Raw genomic sequence first — 27,313 nt, 5'->3', positions numbered from 1 at the left:
CTACAACGGTAGTGATGCAACAGCCAAGGGAGCCACCAACTTTCCGTGGATCGTCGTTTGAAGACCCGGAGAGCTGGCTGGAGACGTACGAGCGAGTCGCCACCTTCAATCACTGGGACTCTGAAGAGAAGCTGCGCCACGTCTTCTTCTACCTATAAGACGCCGCGAAGACGTGGTTCGAGAACCGTGAATCGAGCCTTCAAACCTGGGACCTCTTTCGGACGACGTTCCTTAATACTTTCGCGAGCATCGTCCGCAAAGAAAAGGCTGCTGCTTTGCTGGAGACAAGAGCGCAGCTACCGAATGAGAGCGTCACCATTTACACGGAAGAGATGACGCGACTTTTCCGCCTGGCCGATGCTGCCATGCCTGAGGAGAAAAAGGTCCGCTTCCTAATGCGCGGAGTGAAACAAGACCTCTTCGCAGGATTGGTGCGGAACCCACCGAAAACAGTCACCGAATTCCTCACCGAGGCCACAACCATCGAAAAGACACTTGACATGCGGACGAAACAATATAACCGCTCTCCGCTGTCTGCAACCTATTCCGAAGTGCACTCGCTGGCCACCGACGATTTGCGCGAAACCATCAGAGCGATTGTGCGGGAGGAGCTGCGCAAACTGTTACCTTCGCCGCAGCATCAAGTGGATTCAATCGCCGACGTTGTCCGCGAGGAAGTCCGGCAGTCGCTTGGAATTCCCGAAGCACCGCAGGCTCAGCCGGAAGCCATGAACTATGCTGCTGCAGCCCGATGCAACGTCCCCCCTCCTCGCCCACGTCAAGAGGCCGCGCCGCCGCAGCAGTTTCGCCGCCAGGCACCGCCGCCACCACCACCGACGCCATACCACCCGCCGACAGGACAACGCTGTGCCCCCCGAAAGACCGACGTTTGGCGTGCCCCTGACAACCGCCCGCTCTGCTACCACTGCGGGGAGGCCGGCCACACGTACCGCCGCTGCCAGTACCGACAGATGGGGCTACGCGGATTCGCCGTGAACGCGCCGCGCCCGCAGCCAGGCGAACGGCCTCGCGACATCGACGACTACCTCACCGGAACACAGTGGCAACAACGACGACCTTCCCGCTCGCCGTCGCCTGGCCGCTACATGTCACCGCACCGCCGGCAGTACTCTGGCCCAAACCGGGGTCGGTCGCCTAGCCCGTATCCGGAAAACTAAGGGCAGCAACCGATGGAGGTGCGGTTCCGAGCCCCCGCCGCACGCCGAAAGACGTCCTGGAGACAAAACTTTGCGACCCGTGGAAGCAGACCTGACGACGCAACGCGGAAGCAGCGGTGCAAACCGACGTAGCCGTGACCCGACGCCGCGACGTACACGCAACGCAAGACGGCGGACTAGCGACCTCGACGTACTATTCGACGGACACAACGTTACCGCTCTCGTCGACACTGGGGCCGACTATTCCGTCGTCAGTGGGTCATTCGCCGCGAAGTTGAGGAAAGTTAAGACTGCTTGGGAAGGTCCTGAAATCCGCACCGCTGGAGGTCATTTGATAACGCCGGCTGGAGTCTGCACAGCAAGAGTCAGCATCAGTGACCGAACCTATCCTGCGAGCTTTCTTATCCTGCAGCACTGTTCCAGGGACGTGATACTTGGTTTGGACTTCTCATTTTCCGGCCACAAGTTCGGCCAAATAAACAGTTACATCCTGCAAACGCCGACTGCTGTCTTCGTCGACGTCACGACCACGTGACAATAGGATCATTGAACCATAGGGAAGTTTAAGCATGCACTAATCAAAGAAACAGATTACCTCTATGCACCTTTTGTGAATACCAAGCACCAATATAAGTTTGCTATAAGAGCACGCAGACACAGTTGGATGCAAGGATCTGTATAACGCGCGAAATAGAGTGCCAGCATTGTCCTTTGTGTAAAACCACTCTTTCCAGACAAATAACGTCATTACTCCTCACTTGTGCTCGTTGAACAACAGACGTGAAAATATCAAGCACTGTACGATCCAATAGCGTCAGTGTCTCGCACAGATATGACTCGACAGTATCAAATATGTCTTATATCCCTTTGCAATTTGGGCCACATTTCTGACAGAATGACATTCACACCAGCTTTGGTATATATATACATTTATATATATGTACATATCTATAGTATATATATATATATATAATATATATATATATATATATATATATATATAATATATATATATATATATATATATATATAGAGAGAGAGAGAGAGAGAGAGGAGAGATAGATAGATAGATAGATAGATAGATAGATATATAGATAGATAGATAGACAGACGACAGACGATAGATAGATAGATAGATAGATAGAATAGATAGATAGATAGATAGATAGATAGATAGATAGAGATAGATAGATAGATAGATAGATAGATAGATAGATAGGCATTAACCACAAAGAAATTTTAATAAAGAAATGTCATGAATGGAAGCCAACACTTCAATATAAAACTGGTTCATAAATGTACCGCTGATGCATGAGAGGATTTTCATAAATCGAGAAATATTGCCCACTAGCTCATGAACGCACCTTCTTGCGTTCGCAAAAACAGATATTTGGAAAGAAACGCCCGAAACAAGTGATGCAGAGCAATTGTGAAGAACATTTTCCACAAGTACAACGCCAACTGCACCTGCGCCTCTTATGAACCTTCAAAGGGTTCCGATCTATTCCTGCAAAGTTAGTTCACCACTTGCACAAGTCGTTTTTGTCCGTTTTCTTGTCCTTGGCTTAGCTGTCGAAATGGTAGAGCACTGCTGTTGTCCCTGAATATCTGGCCATTTTTCAAGTGGTACCTTATATGCAGAAAAACATTTCGATGCACAATACATCGAAACAAGTGAATGACTTGGTGATTCTGCGGAGGATTGTGTACCGCTGCATTTGTCGTTCTAGTTGCTGCACAAATTCACAAAAAAACATCAAGACAGGGAGCTAAAATCGCCTTTGTAAAAAAAAACAGAAAACAACAAAATTATCAGGTATTTTTAACGGCACAGTTTTTTTTATCTGAAAGAGACGGAAAATTAGAAGCATTCGTGAAAATGGGACACATTTCATCGACATTTTGGCAACAACGCCCCATTTTGAAAGCATGGTAAAGTAGTTTTGGTCGAGCAGGAGTACTATAGGTAAGATAGCAACAGATTAGCTGCGCACTAATGAGTACGGCTGACGCGAAAGAAAAAAATTCTGCACAAGGAAAAGTATTCGCAATGCTCATAGACTGTCGCGCCGCCAATCGGAATTCAGGAGCGTCCTCTCGAGGAGGGTTAGTAGACGACAAAATGGCAGCACTACGCAGTCGCTCCCTTGTTCGGTTGTGCTAGCCTCAGTGTTAACGCGTTGGCAAGAAAGGAACACTACGACTTTGCATGTTCGCTGCATCAATGAACAAACCGGGCCCTCCGTGACACGAGGAATCTGATTCGCTCTTGCGAGACGCGAAGTTTTCGTGAAAATACGTGGCAACTCGCGCTTTCAATGCTAGCCCACAGCGTACGCATACTATCAGCTTCGCGAGGCTTTCTGTAGCCACGTAGGTTACTTAAATGTTATCGTCTGACATATTCAGTTGGAGCTCACCCTGTTTTACTTGCATATAGAATTTGTCAGTGTTTCTTATAGTGCATAAGTCCCATAACACTGTACGCGGGAGGTCGCGCGGGCTCGCGATGTGCTCTTGTATAACTGAGCGATCTCAAGTTGGCGATACATTAAAGTAGGGCATCTATCCTTTGTCAGCAAAGCGCTGTTACGAATCGTGCGAGCGACGTTTCAATCATTCGAGGGCGCGTCTGCTCGACGCCTTTCGTGGAGCGAACGCTTTCCACGCCGTCTTTCGCCAGTGTGTTGGGTTTCATAGCCACCGCTGCGCAGCTTATTTTTGTACGTTTGTTGATAAGTGGCAGCACACTGCAAGCGATTTGCTTGTTGACCGGTCTGCAAGCAAGATGTTCTCCGCACCTAGACCCTACCCAGACGTATCTCTAATTGTAAACCTGGTCACGCGGAGTGGTCGAAGTCGTTCGGCGGAGGAAATTCTTCAGATTGCTTTCAGCAGTGATGTTAAAGAAACCACCTTGACGACGAGGATTTTTCACTGGACGTAGAAGACTGAAAGCACCGAGAGTGACAGCGACGATGAACGATCAGCTGCTAACTCACGAGGAGCATGTTGCACTTCACGTCCCCTCGTGCGTTAATGTTCTTTCACGCTCGTAAGTCACTTTGATTATGTTCAATATATAATATCCTTGAGCGAGATCAAAATAAAAGAATAGTTCCTCTTGAGCACTGCATGTATCACAATTATTGTGGATATTATGGAGCGCCGCATGCCGCCAACACGCTCGAGCTCGACCAGCGAAGCGAAATGGTTAGAGCGATGGAACGTGCAGTCACGGCCACAATCCACGCCTCTCGGCTAACTTCTTCGACGTTGCGAAAAGCATACGTGTGCATTCTTTTCGATATTCATGTTTTGATCGTGCTGATCGAACCTGCAACATGTGAGTGAAATGAATTGCACACGGCTAGAGTCTCGGCATGGCTGTGACACAAGCGCTACTGAATGGGATGTTAAATGCTTGTGTTCCGTTGAAGACGTAACTCCGCGTTCCCGAGTGCGCAAGTAATGACGACAGCGTATTATGTTTACAAACCATCCCCACGTTAAACGTGCGGTCCCGTGCAGCAGCGATGGCGCTACTCGCTGGCGGCCTACTACTGCGGCAAATCCGTCAGGCAGGCTCGGTACGTACTACCTCGGAGTGCCATTCAGCTCATACATCAATTCTAGTTCATGCAGTTTTATGTAGCACGCACAGGATTTCGCAAAACATCGTTATGCACGGTAACGGAGCTGAAATATAACCTTTCACAACGCAGCAAATAATTAGGTGGCAAGTACTTAGCACTTTCCATGGTTTGGGAAAGTATTGTAGTCTCATATCCATTTCAGCACAGCTCATGACTTCATCCGGTGAAAGTGGCATGGGCCGTACGTCCGCTCGTACTATCTGTTCCTATGCTAACAAACGGGTTAACCCTCCTCCTGGCGCCATTTTGAAAAACACGGTGTGCCACCTATAGTTCGTGGGGATTGCGAATACGATGGATGTCTTCCGCTGAAGCACAAAGGGAAAGTACAATTTTATCTTCTGAAGACGCACAGCGCAATCAGCCGAGTCTGTTTGGGCACAACGCCCAAACAGACATAATAATGATCAACGCTCGACCACTTACGCGGGATGATTTATAGAGATTCTCTGAGTTAACAGGAGAATGGAACCATCTATAGGTTTTATGCGCGATTTCTCACACCTAGCACTTACCCTTATAAGTTAGGCGTTTTTCGTTAGGCGTCCGTCGTAAGCCATGCTGAAAGAATACATTACGTCACTGTCTCTAACGCACCGGACAGACAGGCTCTCATGCTGGTTCGCAATAAGAAGGCTAATATTATAATTTTTCAAACGTATCTGCAGATCTAAACAAGTAAAAATTTCAGGACAAGATGGAGACTTGTGAAGTCATGAATGTCAATAAAAAATTGGGGAGTACTTAAGCTTCGCCTTTAAGAGTTGAACGCGATAGCGATATCCTGCCCCTAATGCGCACTTCGAACACAACGAGTGTAAGATTATGCGCGCACTAAGATGTGTGCCTTATGTAATGGGTAGCATGCTTTAAGGAGCAATTATGCGCGAGAAACTTTTGCGAAGTTGCGGTACACCCACTACTTGGTCTCAAGGGAATACGCGCTGTAATGTGTGTGCCTTTTGCAATGGGTGGCCGTCTTTAAACCACCAAGTCGTTATGCTATTGACATGGTGTGACGCCCGATGACAATGTACGCTTGTACCACGCAATATTACTGCGATATTACATCTCCTACTGTGACACCTGTATACAGGACGCGTGTTTTTGGCAAGCATGAAAGTTACTTTCAGTGCAGCTCCATGCAGAGGCGTGGCTGTGTGGTAGAACACCTGCTTGCCACGCAGACGGCCTGGGTTCGATTCTCACTCGAACCCAACATTTGTATTATTTATTTTATTTGCAGCTTTTTCGATTTTTCGGTCACGGACAAGATGATGATTTTTCGCTCACAACCAACGGCGCCGACACCGACGCCGACGGCGGAATTTCTGCGATACGAGCTCTTTAACGCTATCGCGTTAAAATGCATGAGGTTATACGAGTATTGGAGCAGAGGATTTGATAAAAAGACTTCTTTCCATCAAGCGGGCACTATTTTGAAGATGGTCCTCTTGTCAAAACATTGGTGGCAGCGACGTTGTCGGTTGGAAAATTTGTCATCATTTGCATACAGGCCCACGTTACCTTAAAGGATGTGAATATGACTGAAATATTTACCGGTAAACTGCAGGCCTGTAGTAGTACTTAAGCTCGATTACACAGAAACTGCCAAATATCATGAATGTTAAACGAAATGCAATCAAATTATGCGGCAATTGAGTTCATCACTGAAACGCGAAGAATATTTACACGAGAGAGCAGGATACGCAAATGAATCTTTACTGAAATTCATCGCTCGCGTTAAGGTGTGCGTGAATACTGGCGGAAAGCATGCCATGGCAGCGGCACGCTGTCCACATTGCCAGCACGAGAGCACGAGACAAGAGCTGACATGTTGAGGCGCGTGCGCCTGCCGGCTCGCGCCGGCTCATGGCTGTCGTGTCCTCTCCCCGACAGACGGAGAGAGGCGGGAGAGGAGGACAGTGTCCGGTTGCTGTGACGACGTTCGTATGAGGAGGAAAAGCAGGAACTCATTGGTGCTTTGCTTGCGCGGCAGCCGGCGGCAGCCAGCGGCAAAAATAGGTCAGGGAGTGACTCGGGCAGCGGTAGAGATACGTTGACGCTCCACGGGAGAAGAATATGAATGAATAAAGAGTGAAAAGCGCTGTCTCGCGAGCGGTGAACGGCGCGAGGGAAAGGACGATGCCACCAGTGTGTTCGTACATTAACGAGCGGGTTTCCGTATGACAAGTTATGAAGCCGGGCAGCTTGCAAACAGTATGCATAAAGAATTGCATTGCTCAAGCAGGTCATTCGAAAGCAGCCGTCTTTATCGCAACCAATCGCAATACGAAACGCAATAAGAAACGTTTATTTAAACGCCACTGAAATCATTATTTTGATTTATTACTAAATACTAAAACGTATTTAAGGAAACTGTTGGCAATTGTACGCACGCCTATAGGGACTATTTTTAGTGGCTGAAGCATCTTTCTGCGATGAAGTGTAATATGAGATCGGCCTCAAGTATATTAGGTGCAAAGTTCGCTCGTAAAGAAAAACAAAAACAAATGAAACATGACTACTGAAGGCTAGTGAAAGCTATGTACTGAACATTCGATTACTTCGCTGCCGTGCTTATAAGCGCAGTTTTGCACAGTGACGGAAGATGGCCATCTGATATTTCTGTTTCTGGCTGCACTCCAAGTCAGGCAGCATTGCTCGATTTCCTGAGGCGCTAAAGCATTTTCGTGTTCCAGTCACATCTGATTTAGGACGTACGCACTGTTTACCCGAGTTGACACATTACGTATGGGTCGCAGTCCAGGGAACTCGTACTGCCTAGGTTACTCTCGCGCTCCAACACTCGACATCTGAGAAAACGCGCAATGCTATAAGTACTGTAGCTCACATCTAATGTAGCTATAGTACATCTGATGTAGATGTAGCTACTGTGGCTCACATCTTACAATATCCTGATTTCACAGAATCACTTCGCCGAGGTTCACAGGCATACAGAAGAAGGCCTTATGTTGCACAGCGTCCGCATATTATTACACACCCGGCCGGCATCTTATTGCTTTCTAGATTTGCCTTTCACAATGCTTTGAAACTTATGATTTCGTTTACTCTACTTTACTCTGTTGCGAGCGTGATTAAGCTAAGAAGCATTTTTTTGGCGTTGGCTTGATGAGAATAGCACCTCGGCGCAATTTTGTAACGGTACATAATAAGGGATCTGCGCTGAAGCAACCGACTTTATCATCAAGGAAGTTGACTGCGCAAGACACCTATGGGGAAGTTGTTCATAGGCTTGCTTCCTCGGGAATAAAGAAAATATAAAGCTAGTAATGTCTATGCTTTTGATAGTGGTGGAACGCAACACATATACCGTATCTGTAATAACTGTGTAATATATAACATGAGTCACGGTTTATGTACTTTTGGACTGAACTAAGGCAGATGTTTTACACTACCAAGTTCACTCCGGCTTGTTCAGAGTACGCTAGACCACAGGGAGACTCAGGTGAATTTGGCAGACAATACCCTGACATTCTGATTGAAGCAAAACGTTGAATAGAATTTCAAGAATGCTTTTCATTTGACCATGCGTTCTGTCTAACTTTCTAGGCGGCTTGCAGTTATCTAGCCATGAGGTACATTAGCCTATATAACCATAAGCCTATATAAACATAATGGAAGACATCTACAGCGCATCCACAGCCACTATAGTCCTTCATAAAGAAAGCGACAGAATCCCAATAAAGAAGGGCGTACGACAGGGAGACACGATCTCTCCAATGCTATTCACCGCGTGTTTACAGGAGGTTTTCAGGGCCCTAGATTGGGAAGAATTAGGGATAAGAGTTAATGGAGAGTATCTCAGTAATCTGCGATTCGCTGATGACATTGCATTGATGAGTAACGCGGGAGACGAATTACAGCTCATGATTACTGAACTGGATACGGAAAGTAGAAGAGCAGGTCTGAAAATTAATATGCATAAAACTAAAGTAATGTGGAACAATCTTGGCAGAGAACAGCGCTTTGCGATAGGTGGCGAGACGCTGGAAGTTGTAAAGGAGTACGTCTACTTAGGACAGGTAGTAACCGCGGAGCCGAACCATGAGAGTGAAATAACTAGGAGAATAAGGATGGGATGGGGCTCATTCGGCAAGCACTATCAAATCATGAATGGTAGTCTACCACTATCTCTCAAGAGGAAGGTATATAACAGCTGCATCTTACCGGTACTTACCTACGGAGCAGAAACCTGGAGACTTACAAAGAGGGTTCAACTTAAATTGAGGACGACGCAGCGAGCGATGGAAAGGAAAATGATAGGTGTAACCTTAAGAGACAGGAAGAGAGCAGAGTGGGTCAGGGAACAAACGGGGGTTAAGGATATCATAGTTGAAATTAAGAAGAAGAAATGGATATGGGCCGGCCACGTAGCACGTCGGCAGGATAACCGGTGGTCATTAAGGGTAACTGACTGGATTCCAAGAGATGGCAAACGCGTGAGGGGGAGACAAAAAATTAGGTGGGTAGATGAGGTTAAGAAGTTTGCAGGTATAACGTGGCAGCAGAAAGCACAGGACCGAGTTGATTGGCGGAGCATGGGAGAGGCCTTTGCCCTGCAGTGGGCGTAGACAGGCTGATGATGATGATGATGATGATGATGAGGTACATTAGAAATAACCGCCAAGCAAAAATTCTGTTCCTTTAATCCTGCTTTTGCTGAGAAACATTCCACTCATGAACCGCCAGTGAGATAGCCAATGCGATAAAAGTTTGCAAAGCTACTCAGCAATGCCTAAATGGCGTTGTGAATAGGCAGCAATATAGCTTCGTAATTTTTTTATTTTTTGCATCTGTGAAGCTTACTTACGAAAGTTGCAATGTAAATAGCTATCATGGCTTTTGCTTCCAATGACAAACAGGCGTTCACGGAGATGCCAATGACATAATAGAAGCACAGATAATGTTTAAGCATTAAACACTAGATAATTTTTCGTAAAGCAATACAAGATTGGCAACCATTATGTTGTTTATTTCTCGTTACGCTGCTGCTTTGGTGTGAAAGTCAGTCCGGAAGGTTGTGGCAGTCTGTTCAGTAGCCCAGTAAAATGAAATACTTTGCACTTCGCAATCCATTTGTGACAATCAGAGCTGGTTACAAGTTGCACTCATTTATGATATTCGAAATATCTGTGCAGAAATAATGACAGTACAAGAGTTGGATAACCTGCACAAGGAGACACATGAACAAGGCTCTAGCTGTTTTATTAAGGAAACATAATTAATGGGAAGTCGCACTGATATTTTAATAAGAGTTTTATTGTATGCAGAAGATCACTGCTCAGAAGGACTTGGCAAATAAACTGGAGGAACACCGTGACGATATCAAGAGTTGTTACTGCAAATGTGTATTTCGGAACCTGACCTTTTCCATTTCGGGAATTGGATGGAGTTTGCACACACCTATGCCATTATTTCTGTACAAAATTCACAAAAACATGCTTGGACCACTCTGATTACATCGCTGAATAATGAGTTCTGTCGTACAGGTTTACCTTACTATTCGATTCATGTATACGCTGACAGGCCCGAGGCATGAATGCGAGCCGTATGAGAAAACGAGAAGATAAGGACTGGGGCTTCACGAGCTATGATGAGTGTTCCCGGAGCGCTGTCGTCATTACGGAGGTCTACTATGGTTCTTTTGTCGGCAGCACGTACGTCCCTCGTGCCACTGTAATTCTCGCAGAACAAACGCTTATAAAACTGCCGCTATTCGGAAACATCCTGTGCCTACTCTCTCTATAGAAGAAGCATTTTATACGCGTTGGTAAGCTCAGTATTGCAAAGTAGAAACTTGACCTTTTCTTAACAAATGTGATAGCTATCATCTGTTTTCCGTTATTAATGGTTAGAACTTTATTTTACCACTGTGTATTCGGGTGGTGCGGCTTTTGTTCAAAATGATACCAAATATACGAAGGGAAACAATCGCTCGAAGTAATTTTTCGAGGCAAGGTATCTTTGGAACTCATCAAACCGCGCGTAAATTAGCTAAAGGCTTTCGAGATAGCGCTCCTTCTATCCTTACTAAGGGAATTGCAAAACAACTCTCTAGGCTGTACTTCCTTTCCGCGTTGAAAGTAGATATAGGCAATCCATGGTTTCCGGAAAAGTAAACAGTCGTTTTCAAATTCTCGTAAATGAAGTATTAGTTCGGGTTAGCTTTGTTTTTTTCAATGCTTCAATAATTTCTGCTCTACCGGTGCGATTTCGTTCCCTTTGCTTCACTATTACTTTTGTTTCGTGTAGTGCACGTTTTTATAAGTGCCTGCCTCTGATAAATTACCAGTACATTGTAACAGCACCAATCGATTCGCTGTTACTCGTAGCACCGACGTCTGCAGAAAGCTTCGCAAACGCAATGCTCGACTGAAGCGCCACGGCGGGAATTTCTTTGGATACTACAGAATTAAAAACAAACGTGCCTTGGAGCTGCCTTTACGACTTCCTTGATGACTTGCTTTTGACTTGCCTTTATACCCTGCCTGTGTGAGTCGCCTTTATGGTATGTTAGTGGCCTTTGTGGTTGATATCTCCAAATGGCGGATATTACTTGATCGAATGATCGAAGTGCATACTCTCATGACTGCCAAAAGTTAGGTAGTTGTTTGTAAGTTGCATAGTTACCACCATATCTCGCGATTCGACCGTAGTAGCCGATGAGTTCATGAGACATACTCACTTTATTACCAAATTTTCGGAGTGACGTCAGATTTTGAGCTCACAAAGTCCGTAATGAAACACATAGGTGTTCCAGCTAGTTTTAGCACATCTATGCGCATATAGGATTTTTCGGAAAAAAGTAATTGGAAACGCAGGACATCTTACTGCACATATTAGGGCGTATTTATGAAAATTCGCTCTTGCATTAGACTCGCAGACAGCAAGTCATCAATTACAATTCGTGTACGGTAGTGCACTATTTAGACATTGCTATATGTATTTTTAATAAACTGCTCACTTACGCGCGTTGTGTGTAACTGTCAGTAATATGCGTCGCTTTGCTTAATGTGACTCACTGAGTATTATACTGCAATTTCTCGCCGCCAAATGAACTTTCAGTGAGGTATTATTTTAAACCAAGGCTTTTCAAGATTTATGTGGTACAGGAAATGATTTAGCGTTGTTGAAATACTGCAAAATAAGCACACAGCTCAAATACGAAGCGATGGGTAAATATCTTTAACTTCGCTATAATTGCTGATGCCTTCTTGGCTTTGGTCTATAGCGGCGTCATACTCACAGAAACTGAAGCCAGTGGCATACAGAATGCCCACGTGGCATCATTTATATGCGACCATTAGCAAACCAGTAAAGGAGTACTGCCACAAAATTGTGAAGGCGAGAAGCTTGTGAGATAGATTTGTGTGGACACACACTAGTGATGAGGAACTATCGGTAAATTGACTATCGATAGTATCGATAATTTCTTTGAAACTATCGATAGTGTAAACAAACTATCGATAGTGCTACTATCGACAAACTATCGATAGTGCAATCGGTAGTACCATCGTTATTATTACTATAGCGATATTACTATATTACTGCCACGCATATTTATTGCTTTGTTTTGATGTATTCGGGTTCACCCACAAAGACTGTTAGCAACGTTCGACACAGACCGCGCCGTAATGTGTGAGAAGCTTCACAATTGCTTGAGATCATTCTGTTAAGATTACGCGCAGTACGCGAATAGTCAAGTTTATTCGAGAGCTTATGCGAGCACCAGCGATAACGCTGGAAGGTTTTATGGCTGATGTGTAAAGGACAACGCGACCACCGACGATCAGATTACTCAACGGCTGACGACTGCTCCCGGCGCTATCAGTGCGCATCATGTATCGCTTGTATCTTGAGTTTTGATTTCCTGGACACAAGTTCGCCCAAATAAAGAGCTCCGTATTTCGTAGTCTTGCTGTAGCATTCTTCACCCTCACAACCACGTGACAATACTATCGATAGTGGTGTGAATAATGATGCGGTTACAGTAGTGATGCAGAATTATCGGTAAATTGTAGGGGTGTGCGAATATTCGAAAATTTCGAATAACGAATCGAATAGCATTCTATTCGATTCGGTACTCGAATCGAATAGTACATACTAGAAATACCGAATATTTTTCGAATAGTTTTCGAATAATTAGCGCCGACGAGAGAACCCCAAAACAATGATACGTTGGAATAGTTAAAGGCCATTTTTCTTGTTTTAATCACTAAATTACCAGTATGCATGCAGCCCAAGCTTTTACGAAAGTACCGACGCTATATTGATTACCGGATGAAGGCGTTTTTTTTTATGAAAGCTCCATACTCGCTCAGTTTTTACTATGCTGCCTCTGCATCGAATTAATCAGTTCCTGTCGTCATCTTGTAAGAACTGAAGGTGCACCTGCATTCAGCTTCATGAATAGCAATAGATGCAAGGGTTGTGTTTGCGTAAATTGTTCTTGCAGATACAGCTTTCAACATCGATGTCTACATGCCTTCAGTGCCGAGGACCAGGTTGCGATGGCAGGTTTATGTGTTTCATTACCGCCTTAGCTGTATGCGTAGTCTTCGGTTCAATATTGTTTAGATTTTATGTCTCAGTTTTATTTAAAAGCAGGCGACAAAGCATCTGCAGTCACTGCTTTATTTCAACCTACAGGTAGAAAATATTTCGAAGGTTGTGGTCGCTGCTGTATACGAGCTTACCTCAGATTTCATAACTGTAGTATTTTGAGTCAGTTAAAAGTAAGCGCAACGCTCTTTGGTGAAAGTTCGTGAATATTTCTTTCAAAAAAAGAAAAAAAAACGCTGCGGAGTTCTAGGACCGTTTTGAGAATGGTTGTCTTACTATTCGAAAACTATTCGAAGAGTATTCAATTAGTATTCGTATTCGATTCGGTGTCATCACTATTCCATTCGTATTCGATTCGGTTCCAAAATTCACTATTCGCACACCCCTAGTAAATTGACTATCGATAGTATCGATAGTTTCTTTGAAACTATCGATAGTGTAAACAAACTATCGATAGTGCTACTATCGACAAACTATCGATAGTGCAATCGGTAGTACCATCGTTATTATTACTATAGCGATATTACTATATTACTGCCACGCGTGTTTATTGCTTTGTTTTGACGTATTCGGGTTCACCCACAAAGACTGTTAGCAACGTTTGACACAGACCGCGCCGTAATGTGTGAGAAGCTTCACAATTGTTTGAGATCATTCTGTTAAGATTACGCGCCGTACGCGAATAGTCAAGTTTATTCGAGAGCTTATGCGAGCACCAGCGATAACGCTGGAAGGTTTTATGGCTGATGTGTAAAGGACAACGCGACCACCGACGATCAGATTACTCAACGGCTGACGACTGCTCCCGGCGCTATCAGTGCGCATCATGTATCGCTTGTATCTTGAGTTTTGATTTCCTGGACACAAGTTCGCCCAAATAAAGAGCTCCGTATTTCGTAGTCTTGCTGTAACATTCTTCACCCTCACAACCACATGACAATACTATCGATAGTGGTGTGAATAATGATGCGGTTACAGGCCGGCCATATTACCAAAACATTTGCGATAGCCTACTACTAGCTTCGCTTAATTGATGAGCAATTTTTGGCAGAGAAATAATTATTTCCGCAATCAAAATGGCAGAATATGTCCATCAATAAATTCGTATCCAAAAGCAACCAGTTACACCTTACAATTAACATCTTGGTTTATTTTTTATTTTGAAATCATAAAATGCAATATCAATTTGAAGCCGCGCAGTCCTACCACATGTAAAGGCTTCCTTTCCACTACAGCTGAACAGTTTGACTTTATGATCATGTGTCAGCAAAGCACTCTGGTGAAGAACGCAATGATGTTAACGTTCTTGCCCTTCAGCCTGCTCCTCCGGCTCCACTATGTACCACGCGCGCGGAAAACCAAGTTTATTCTGCAGTGAGTCCGCGCTGTTGATTTTATACTATCGATAGTACCATCGAATTTTTTACTATCGATAGCGCTATCGATAGTATTTTTCACCATCGATAGTTCGATAGTGACTCAGCTATCGATAGTATCGATAGTGCCATCGATAGTTCTGCATCACTAGGTTACAGGCCGGCCATATTACCAAAATATTTGCGATAGCCTACTACTAGCTTCGCTTAATTGATGAGCAATTTTTGGCAGAGAAATTAATTATTTCCGCAGTCAAAATGGCAGAATATGTCCATCAATAAATTCGTATCCAAAAGCAACCAGTTACACCTTACAAATAACTTCTTGGTATATTTTTTATTTTGAAATCATAAAATGCAATATCAATTTGAAGCCGCGCAGTCCTACCACATGTAGAGGCTTCCTTTCCACTACAGCTGAACAGTTTGACTTTATGATCATGTGTCAGCAAAGCACTCTGGTGAAGAACGCAATGATGTTAACGTTCTTGCCCTTCAGCCTGCTCCTCCGGCTCCACTATGTACCACGCGCGCGGAAAACCAAGTTTATTCTGCAGTGAGTCCGCGCTGTTGATTTTATACTATTGATAGTACCATCGAATTTTTTACTATCGATAGCGCTATCGATAGTATTTTTCACCATCGATAGTTCGATAGTGACTCAGCTATCAATAGTATCGATAGTACGATCGATAGTTCTGCATCACTAACACACACACATCAACTACACAGCAGCTTACAACATAATTACAATCAGTTTTAAAGTGCGGGTCGTGCAACTTCATGCGATACTCCCCACCTCACAACATCGACACCACTTGAGTTTAATGTAAACAACCACCAGCCTCCTGCATCACGAGTTTGTGCTGGCTGTCAAGATCCCTGGCAGCGCTGTCAGATCCCTGGCAGAGGAGGCACCTGCTTTATGGACTAGCACTGCAGTACAAAGGCTGACGTTCTTGCCTCAAAAGTGTATATTATTGGGTGTCACGCATATTTACAACATCCCTGAGGGGATTATAGCAGTATCGAGTAAGCCTTCGTTGAAAGGAGTTGTCAACGCTGTGCTCTTATGCACGCGGTTTTGTGTGCCCACGTACCACCTATGTTTACTTGTATATGATTAGTTCTTGGAGTGTCCGCTAGATGGCGGTACTTGTACATGATGAAAACATGGCTCAAGGCCGGCTGGATAACTGGGGGTGACGAAGTGGGAAGCTCGAGCAGTAACCACAATTTCTATGAGGAATACGACGCTCGGGTCTTCGGTTCTTTGGACTTCAACGCCTGATGCTCACCAACCCTTCACGAATCGGTTCTGCCAGTTCGATCCCGCAAACCGTTCCTGCAGTGGATACTCCTGTCCACCGCTACAGTCGCCGACTTCAAGGCCTTAATCCCGAGGCCATCCCTCTGGAACTTCTCCAGCCAAGCCCTACATCAGGAGAAATGGCCACCGCCGGCGCTTCACAGGTGACTGTTGAGCAGCCGATGCGAGAAAGTTTGATGTTTAACATTTCTCACGTGTTTACGTTAGTGGGGCGAATTACTCGCATTCACGGTTTACCGATGATGCCCTCCGGAGCTTCACCCCACTCATCATCATTCACCCCGTGGATATGCTGTAATTTTTTCCATTTCAAGTATGTCCTTAGAATTGTGAAACTTCTATCAACGGAATCACAGAAGCTGAACATGCACGGAAGTCCAGAAAAGGGGAGAGTTCAGGAGAAGATGGATACTTGAGAAGTGGTCAATGTCAGAATGACAATGATTAGGTGATAATGTCACCGGTGCCAACATTTCCATAAAGATGCTTGATTTCGTTAAACATGGCCTTTGGAAGATAAGTATTCTTGTCGAAACGTTGCCCCTAGCCAGATTACTTGTTAAAGATTTTTAGTCAAATACCTACAGACCGAAATTGCATTAATGTTTGTTAAGGTGGCCCAAAAGTTTATAGGTAGCCTGCAGGCTAGGTCATGTTCTTCCTAATGTTTCGTGGTCATTGAGTCCTTTACTGAGAGCTGGATATCACATGCATGGGAGATTAAACTATATGAATGACTCTTTATAAAAATCTACTATTTAGGGGGTTGGAATGTGACACAATATGCTGCATGGCAGTTTGCAAACAATGCAAACACAGGATTCCACAGCGGAAGCAGGTTGTTTCATTGTAGCATTTTTCATTGCGATCATTCGTTAGAATTAACACGTTTGGATCAGATAAACTAAACGTCACTGAAACCTTCCTAATGAATATTCATTGCCTAATGTTGAAATGCATGTAGTGAAACTGTTCGTACGTGCACTCACGTCTATAATGAAAACTTAGTTGTCGAAGCATACTTCTGCGCTGAAGCCTAGTATCACGTTGACCTCAAATGTTTGGAGTGCGAAGTTGCTCGTCAAAAACAACAACAATGCCTCCTGGAGGCTGCGCGACAGCGATGAATGGAACATTCGATTGCCTCGCGGACATTTCTATAGTCACAGTGTTTCCACGGTGACAGAAGATGGCTCTCGAATATCACGGTTGCTGTCCGCACTACAAGTCAGACAGCGTTACTCGATTTGCTGGTGTCTTTCCATGTTCCCGACGCTTTCGATTTAGTAGCGCCCACGCTGTTTACCCAAGCTCACACAATACCAGTCCGTTGCAGTCAAGGCAACTCTCTACTGCCTAGGTTACTCTCAGCGCTCAGACACTCGACATCTTAGGAAACGCGCAACTCTACAATTATCCCCTATTGTAGTTGGCATCTCGCGATATCTGGAACTCTCAGAATAAGCCCGCCGGGTTCCCTAGGAATAGAGATCAACGCATAATATTAAACCGCGTGTGCGTATTATTACACTTGCGGCTGGCATAATTTCTTTCACGTTGGCTTGATGAGAATAGGTAAATTTTATGCCCTCACAAACTACAGCGGTTAGGTTTCTTTTTACTTTCCGCTTGGCAGCTCCCCAGCGCTATTTCGTAAGTTCGAAATCAGGCATCTGCGCTGAAGCAGCCGACTTTCTGATCAAGGAAGAATAGTGCTGATAACACATAAGTGATAGTTGTTCATAAGCTTGCTTCCTGGAGAATAACGAAAATATACAGCTGTTACTGCGTATGCAATTGATAGTGATAAAAGGTAACACATAAGTCGTAGCTCTAATAATTATTCATAATATAACACTCGTAAAGAGAAGTGCAAGAAAAGCCGGCTAATCTCCCGGTTTTTGTATTTGTGGATTGAACGGAAGCAGCGCTTTTGCACTAACCCTGGTTTGATCACCTCGGTTTGTTCTGAGGCCCCTATATGCCTGGGAGATTCAGGTGTATTGCCAGAAATTAACCTTAGTTTCTAATTGGAGCAAGACGTTCAGTAGAATTATAAGGGAAGAACCTTTGACTTGACTATGTGTTCTGCCTACTTTCCCAGCAGGCTTGCAGTTAACAAATAACAAGGTAGTTGCCCAATAACCACCAAGCGAATATTCTATTACTTGAATCCTGCTTTTCCTGAGAAAGATTTCACTCATGAACCGAAAGAAAACTGAAACCAGTGCGATAAAACTTGCCATGGCTTTTAAACAGTCCCAAAACAGCGTTATTAAAAGGGGAAAATGTAGCTTCATAAATTTTATTTTTGTGTATCAGCGAAACTCACTTCAGCGGCTAAATTTACCTACATCGATAGGTGTATAACAAAATATACAGCGATGTGTTGCAATGTGGATAGCTGACATGAATTTCGCTCCCAGCGCCAAACATGCGTTCACAGTAATTCGAAGAGAACAATAGAAGTGCTGATGATGTTCGAGCAGAGAATACAAGAACACATTTGCAAAGATTCGAAAGTGCTGTGTTGTTTATCTCTCGTTACTCTACCGCTTTCGTTTGAAAGTCAGTAAGGAATATTCTGACAGTGTCTTAAGTGGCCGTCGAAAATAAATACGTTCTGCTTTGCGATTCATGCAAGAAAGCCAGATGAGGGTAGAAGCTGCATTCGTTTATCATACGCAGCATATCTCAGCAGAAGCATTGGCAGTACAACTGTTGGATGACCTGCACAAGGACTCATGGAGACATTAGAAAAACCTCTTCCTTCTTACTTAAGAAAAAATGTTTCATGAAAAATCGCGCTGACATTTCCGTAGCTGTCGTTTTATATGCTGGTAGACCAGTGTTCAAAACGACTTAGCAAATAAATTTGAGGAATACCGTCACAGCTCAAGAGTTCTTCCTGAAAATCTGGCTTTCGTGACTTCAAATCTTCAATATCGATGATTGGGTGCCAATTGCGCAAGCCTACGCCATTATTTCAGTACGAACAAACGCTCAGACCAGTATGATTCCATCGAAGAATAATGAATGCGGTCACACAACATCACATACTCTTGAATACGAATGCCGCGCAGTAGACTCTTGACAACACCCAGGACAAAATCGATTCATATATATGCTGATAGGCGCGAAGCAGGAATGCGAGCCCGAAGAAGAAAATAGAAGATAAGAACTGCAGCTTCACGAGCTTGGCTGAGTGGTTCCGCAGCGCAGTGGTCATTAAGGACGTCTACTCAGGTTCTTTTCTTGGCAGCACGTACATCTCTTATGCCGCTATACTACTCGCAGAACAAATACTTAGAAGACTGGTGCTATTCGAAAATTTATTATGCCTATCCTCTCTATAGAAAAAGAATTTTATACGACTTCGTAACTTCATGATTGTGAAGCAGAAATTTGGATCATTTCTGAAAAAGAGTAACAGCTAACATCTCTTTTCCGTTATTCGTGGTTCGAACTTTTAACAGGTCGTTTGGCAGAAATTCCAGTGTCGATGCCGGTGTCGTTGGCTGTGAGCGAAAAATCAGCGATGTCCGTGAGCGAAAGTTTGAGATAGATGCAAATAAATTTTTTAAAAACCTTCACCCCGAGTGAGAGTCAAACCCAGGCATTCTACGTGAAAATTGTAAGCAGGTGTTCTATTTCGGAGACATGCCAGTGCTTCAAAATATTTCATAAAAAACGCTATAAGAATGTCACGTTGTGAGTGGACTCTCCTTAACGCATACGATATTGTGTGACAAATTTGTATAATTGCACCAGGCATCAAAATAAGTTCATTGCACAGCGATTGGGTGGTTTAGAGCTGCCCACCCATTACAAAGTTTGCAGCTGCGCAGGTGCGCGTGGCAGCTTTGGTACGAGTAGTGGGTACTTCGTCAATCTGCGAAAAGAAGAATTAGAGCGTAGTGGACAGTTAGCAACTGTACCTCAGTAGACTTCCCAGGATAGGTTGAAACGGCTAATATTACGCGCACAAACGTTTCATTCCTTGCGACATTGTTGGAGGCGGTGCGCAACGGGGCCCGATTACGCTAGCGCTTTCTATTGTTGAAGGCGAAGCTCAAGCATCATCCAAGTTTTATTTTACCGCTATGCATTCGGGTTTTGCTATTTTTGTTCAGAAAGGTGCCAAGCATATTAAGGGAAACTCAAGAACTTGTAGTGATTTTATTGCGATAGCAATTATATGGACACTCTCGGCAGATTTTTGCCGTCGCCATCGCCGTCATGCCCAGGTTATGTATATATATGTAGATATAAATAAGTCACAAATAAAAAAAATTCAGAAGAAAAAAATTCAGAAGAAAAAAACCTGCGACCCCTCGCTCCGCAGCTCGCTGCCTTAGCCAATTACGCCATGCTTTATTCGTTCTCCACGTTACTAACGGCGGAATATGAACGCACGCGGCGTTGGGTGAAACGCACGGAACGCCACACGTAGCGAAATTAAAGTTACGCGAGACGCGGACCACGCTGCATCGTTGCCCGCGCTGCGTTTGCGTCGTATCGCTGGCGACCAACGCTAGGTTTCCATCTTGAGGTTGTAGCGCCACGCCACTCGTGACCAGTCGAACAGCGAAAAAGAAGCATTCCGTGCCTTGTGGTGGCGCGAGCTAGTGGGAATGCTTTATCTCTCGCAGACGTATGCCACAAGAGGGAAGAAACGAGACGGCTGAACCAGAATCACAGTATATATGTTACAGCGATACCAGAATCCTGAGGCTAAAATGATAGCGCAAACGTACAAGACACCCACGAAGAAAATAAACGTATGCCACAAGCGCTGACTAAGAACTGCTGTATTCTTTCATAGGCCAAAGCTTATATAAGCTGAAGGCAAACGTACCGCACATGCGCATACAGCAATAGCTCTAAACCAAAACGTGTAACAAGGATGATAGTGTATTAGATACGCGAAGACATGAAATCATATTCAGAAGGGTGCAGGGACAAAGAAGTAAAGAAGAAGTAAGAATGACAAAAATGAATGAATTGAACCTTTATTTCACAGGAGAGGAAGGCGCTCGGCCGCAGTTGGGGAATAGGTGGGGAAGGGATTGTTCGGTAAACAGCATATGCACAATAAATTAACATGACTTGGTGCGAATCCGTTTTCGGTATAAGTTCAATGGAGTCGCTCTCGCGCGAGATCGTCGACCTCTTCTACACCACTCGAAACAGGCCACTTATACTAGCATAGTTCGCAAGTGCTTTTTGTGCTTCATCATTCGACTGTAGCACGCTTCCTAAAGCGCTTATGTGGTCGCGTGGCAAGTGTTGGATGCGTGTTCTTCCTCGCGAGAAAGCTGAGCAAATCCAAATTAGGTGGTGTAAATCTGCTCTGCATAATTCTTGACAATGTGGGCATCGGGGAGAAGTGTTTGCAATTGCTTGTCTGGGCCTAATCCATTTTAATGCGATAGCAAGAAACTGTAATTGTCACATGAAGAACGGCAAGCAGCTAGAAACTTGGTGCGCGCTGCTGAAGCACGAATGACGCAGGGAAAGAAAACACAAGCCGCGAGTGCGAACTTACAAATGTCACAGCTCGACACTTGCAGCGCGCTGCTCAAACACAAGGAAGAAGGCTCAAAAAGAACGCACACGTATACATAGGATGAGCGCGAACTGTCACAGTTGTTACTTGTAACAACCCCTACGTTGGCTCATTTAGCTAGCAGATCACTGCTTTCGCAAACGCGGCCGCTGCAGCGAGCAAAATGAACTTCTTGTGGTATATAGCTTCAATGCAAACTTTGCGGTGAACGCACGAGACGTACAAAACTCCCCCTCAAGAGTTAATCGCGCGAGCACGGTCGACCACGCCCTGTATGTCAAAGTAAAGTCGAAGGCGTATATCCCAACTCGGGCGAAACACTAGACAATTTTAGAATTGGGGACCCAAGAGATTTGCGAGCCACCGTGACGCATGTGCAGAACGGAAGCCACTCTCGGGCTCTTGCGCTCGCGTTGTCCGAAGACGCTGCAGCGCCTTCTTTTGGGCAGTAAACATAACCGCAGATCGCGCGACCTGAAGAGAAGAAAACAAAGACGGCTCTTGGCAATGGCACGTGAAGCCGCGGCTCGCGTCCTCTGCGGGCGTCGATTGTGGTCACTAAAATGAAACTTCATTTGGCTCTAGTTCGTACACATTCCTGAGGCTAAAATTACAGCGCAAACGCACTTCTTTGTCATTCTTGACAGAATGACAAAGAAGTGCGTTTGCGCTGTAATAGAATGACAAAGAAGTGCGTTTGCGCTGTAATTTTAGCCTCAGGAATGTGTACGAACTAGAGCCAAATGAAGTTTCATTTTAGTGACCACAATCGACGCCCGCAGAGGACGCGAGCCGCGGCTTCACGTGCCATTGCCAAGAGCCGTCTTTGTTTTCTTCTCTTCAGGTCGCGCGATCTGCGGTTATGTTTACTGCCCAAAAGAAGGCGCTGCAGCGTCTTCGGACAACGCGAGCGCAAGAGCCCGAGAGTGGCTTCCGTTCTGCACATGCGTCACGGTGGCTCGCAAATCTCTTGGGTCCCCAATTCTAAAATTGTCTAGTGTTTCGCCCGAGTTGGGATATACGCCTTCGACTTTACTTTGACATACAGGGCGTGGTCGACCGTGCTCGCGCGATTAACTCTTGAGGGGGAGTTTTGTACGTCTCGTGCGTTCACCGCAAAGTTTGCATTGAAGCTATATACCACAAGAAGTTCATTTTGCTCGCTGCAGCGGCCGCGTTTGCGAAAGCAGTGATCTGCTAGCTAAATGAGCCAACGTAGGGGTTGTTACAAGTAACAACTGTGACAGTTCGCGCTCATCCTATGTATACGTGTGCGTTCTTTTTGAGCCTTCTTCCTTGTGTTTGAGCAGCGCGCTGCAAGTGTCGAGCTGTGACATTTGTAAGTTCGCACTCGCGGCTTGTGTTTTCTTTCCCTGCGTCATTCGTGCTTCAGCAGCGCGCACCAAGTTTCTAGCTGCTTGCCGTTCTTCATGTGACAATTACAGTTTCTTGCTATCGCATTCATTGCTTCGCCCTTGAGGCGAAACTGTGACTTTTTTCGGGGCAACGATCTTTTGGAACCTACCAAATTGCACGAAGTTTCACTTGACACTTTCGAGAGTGCACTCCTTCTCTCCTTACAAATGCTATTACATTACGACTTTCCAGGCTTCACTCATTTTCCTCGGCGAATGCAGATGTAGGGGATCCGCCGTTCCCGGAAGAATAAACAGTGATTTGCCGGTTTTCGTACATCAACCATTAGTTCAGGTTAGCCTCCTTTCTTTTTGAATGCTTGAATAGGTCCTGCCGGGCCGAAATGATTTAGCTCGTCGTGCTTCATATACACTGTGTTTCGTATAAAACACGCGCTTTGGAAATGCAGGAATCTGATAAATTGCGAGCACTTTGTAACGACACCAATCAATTCGCTGTTACTCGCAGCACTAGAGTCTGCGGAAAGCATGGCCAACACAATACTCCATGGCGGGCAATTATTTGGATATTACAGAATTGAAAAGAAACTTGCATTTGACCTACAGCCTGCTTGTAGTATTTGAGGTTGATATCTCTAAGCGGCGGATATTACTTGATCGAATGTTTTAAGTGCATATTATCATAATTACCAAAATTTAGGTCGTTATCTTTAAGTTATTTACTTACCACCATTTATCGCAATTCGAATTAGTAGCCGGTGAGTTCGTGAGGCATATCCACTTTGTTGGCGAATTGTCAGAGTGGCACCAGATTCGAGGTGTTGACTCAGAAAGTCTGTGATGAAATGCATAGGCGTTCCAGGTACTTTTGCACGACTACGCGCAAGTGACGTTTGATTGATTTTTTTCCTGTCTCAACGTGTGGTGTCGTATTTTTGTTGTAAATGATTTCGAATATTGGACCCTGCCCTCACTTCTGAAATGTTGAAATGATGTTCGGGAACAAGGCAATTTTCGAACCCATTGAGCCGCACGAATTTCATTAAGGACGCCCAAGAGGCTGCTGTGTGTAACCTAGATAATGTACTCGTAGCATGAATTTCAAGAAGTTGTTTTTTATTCTTGGATGACCGGTGATTTAAGCAATTTGCTGCGTTTTCGGAAGAACAAACACGGCCATTTCACGATTCTCCTATACGAGGGAGATTTTGGGAGCAAGTCTCTTTTTTTCAGCCCAGAATATGGTCTGCACTTCCATAACGCTACGCTTTTCCCCTAATGAGTTTCGTTGTCGTTGAATTGAAGTATAGTGCAATTTTAAGGGACCGCAGGCTAAGACAAATTGCAAGCACTTCATATCAAGGCGAACGCGACGAACGGTGTTCCTGGCACCAATTTCCGAGAGCACTTCGGCTGATTTATTACTTGATTCACTGACGAAACGCGACCTTTCGAGCAAATACTTCCCCAACCTCTATAAAAAGAATGTAAGCCTAGTCACAGACGCGATGTACAATGAATCGTTATTTCCAACTGATGTATTCTGTAAATGTGGTCACAGTCGAAACACTATTAGTGAAGTGCAGCAGAAAGTGTCTAAGCGCAATAGCACGGCCTTATTTCCTCAATTAAATTTAGATATGGAAATACATGCCGCCTTATTTAGTGTGATCGATCCTTGTTAATATTTTACGCAATGGAGCTGCAGCCTGCTCTGTATTCGAGAGAACATTGCAGGTCCTGCTTCTTAGAGGATGGCTGCTGTATAGTAAGCTCATTTGTCGGTACAAGGAGAGTTGGCGTTCATTTGTCATAAGCAACCATTAGCAAAGTGTTCCTGGATTTCGTGAACTATGTATATTGAGCGGTAGTTCTCCAATGCGCTCCGCGTAACTTAAGGGTAAATAAAACCTTACGTGCTTCCTGAAACCATAGAATAAACGAAAAGCCGGAACGAACAGATGACTAGTGTAATTTAACTAGTGAGAGTTATTTAGTTAACATTGGGCGTTGATATAAAGTGCATGGTGAAATAGACACGCCAGATGGCTGTCGCCTTGCAGTCGTATTAGGCGAACGCATGTGGAGCCTGTGAGTTGGGAAAAAAATGTATTGTATGTTGCTCGACTGTTGTTATTAATACTTTTTATTGTAGATACCGAGAATTTTTATGCCTTGTGAAATTATATATAAAAAATATCAACTCCAATAACATTTATCTGCACTACCGCTGGTCTCCGTAGAACACAAACCATAAAAACGTTGCCATAAATTATCCGTGCCCTAAATGACTGATCAATGTCTGCCCTTTAAAACATAACAAAGCCGAGTCCCATTCTTATGCAATGAAAGACTGATTGCGACTCGCTCGCTCGCTATATAGCTCATCGATCCTTTAAATTGTTGACTCAATGTGTCTTTTGACAAGATTCACCCTTTCACTTTCAACGTCTTACCGCTTAGTTGATGACGCAACTGAGCAGACATTGATATTCGAAGGCGCTGTTGCTCTCCTTGTGCAAACCTTCCACTGCTCTATATTTCAACATAACTCTGGGCATATTATAATGATTTCACAAGTTCGTTCTCCAGAATACTCACGGAGGATAAGTGTTCCAAGTAACATACTTAACTTTCATTTATATCGTTGTGTGCCCGTACTGTATGAAGCAATGAAAAAGAAACTTCCCGCAAGATAGTATGAACTGCTACTTCAACGATAACTTGAAGTGCAATTCATCGTCCCTTGCTTGACGTGTCGCATTCTGCTTCTCGAACATATCGTAAATCATTGAATAAGGTTATCAATTAGCATATTCCACATAGCCGATATAGGGTCGTTGCTGCTGCGCTAGTGTAGGAGTCAATGCCGTGCCATTCGCACTACTGTTGTATGCGCACACACACACACACACACACACACACACACACACACACACACACACACACACACACACACACACACACACACACACACACGCACGCACGCACGCACGCACACACGCACACACGCACGCAAGCACGCACACACACACACACGCACGCACACACGCAAGCACGCGCACACACACACATACACGTTCTTTTTTCGCCGAGTCGCTTGCAGACTTTTTCGGTGGCTTGTCACATTTTTGGGCTTATTTGCATTTTTCCAGCAAATATAGTTATTTTAGTGATCATCACGTTCACCAATAGCGATTTTGTCGTTCACTAATAGCACGTTTATCGACGACTTTCTGTCGTTGAGTCTTGAAGTCAAACACACATTGGGGAAATAAACAATTAAGGTTAATCATGCTCTGGCATCCATTCAACCCAATGGAGACTAACCTGGAGACAATGTTAATAAATATGTGCTTTCGTTCATAGTTGCACATATTTTAGATGCGAAGTATCTTATGGTGGAGTTCAATCCGGTGGTGGTGGTAGTGTGCGGCGTGACCACCCTTACTGCGCATGCGCATACCCTCTCCCCTCCTCTCTCCCCTCCCCCTCTCCCCTCCCCCTCTCCACTCCCCCTCCCCTTTCCCCTTTCCACTTTCCCTCTCCCAACGCATGGGAAAGGGAGGTACATTAGCCCCGCATCTCGCTGCAATTCACAAAAAAATGAAAAAGACGCACACATTCCTTTTGTGTGTCTCATTATTTTTCTCAAGTTTTATTAATCTATTCAAGCAAGAAATTACACAAACTAAACATGTCGTGTCAAATAATTATCGCAGTTGCACGTGCTACTGTTGACGACGTCAAAGCACAGTCGTCTACGTAGAGGAGCGACGTCACAGCACTACCATATCATCATCAGCCTGTCTACGCCCACTGCAGGGCAAAGGCCTCTCCCATGTTCCGCCAATCAACCCGTTCCTGTGCTTTCTGTTGCCACGTTATACCTACAAACTTCTTAATCTCATCTACCCACCTAATTTTCTGTCTTCCCCTCACGCGCTTGCCCTCTCTTGGAATCCAGTCAGTTACCCTTAATGACCACCGGTTATCCTGCCGACGTGCTACATGGCCGGCCCACATCCATTTCTTCTTCTTAATTTCAACTATGATATCCTTAACCCCCGTTTGTTCCCTGACCCACTCTGCACCATATACGTAGGGCCATTTTCTCATGTACGTCATCCCCTCATTCTCTAAAGCACGCGCTCGCGAGAGGAAGGGCAAGCAGCGTTCACCTTGAAATTTGACCCATTTCCGCGGCGCGTAGCGTTGCAAATTTTGGCAGACGTGATAGTG

The sequence above is a fragment of the Rhipicephalus sanguineus genome, chromosome 11 (assembly GCF_013339695.2).
Source record: "Rhipicephalus sanguineus isolate Rsan-2018 chromosome 11, BIME_Rsan_1.4, whole genome shotgun sequence".
Lineage (NCBI taxonomy): Eukaryota > Metazoa > Arthropoda > Arachnida > Ixodida > Ixodidae > Rhipicephalus > Rhipicephalus sanguineus.
Note: the sequence above shows the minus strand (reverse complement) of the source record.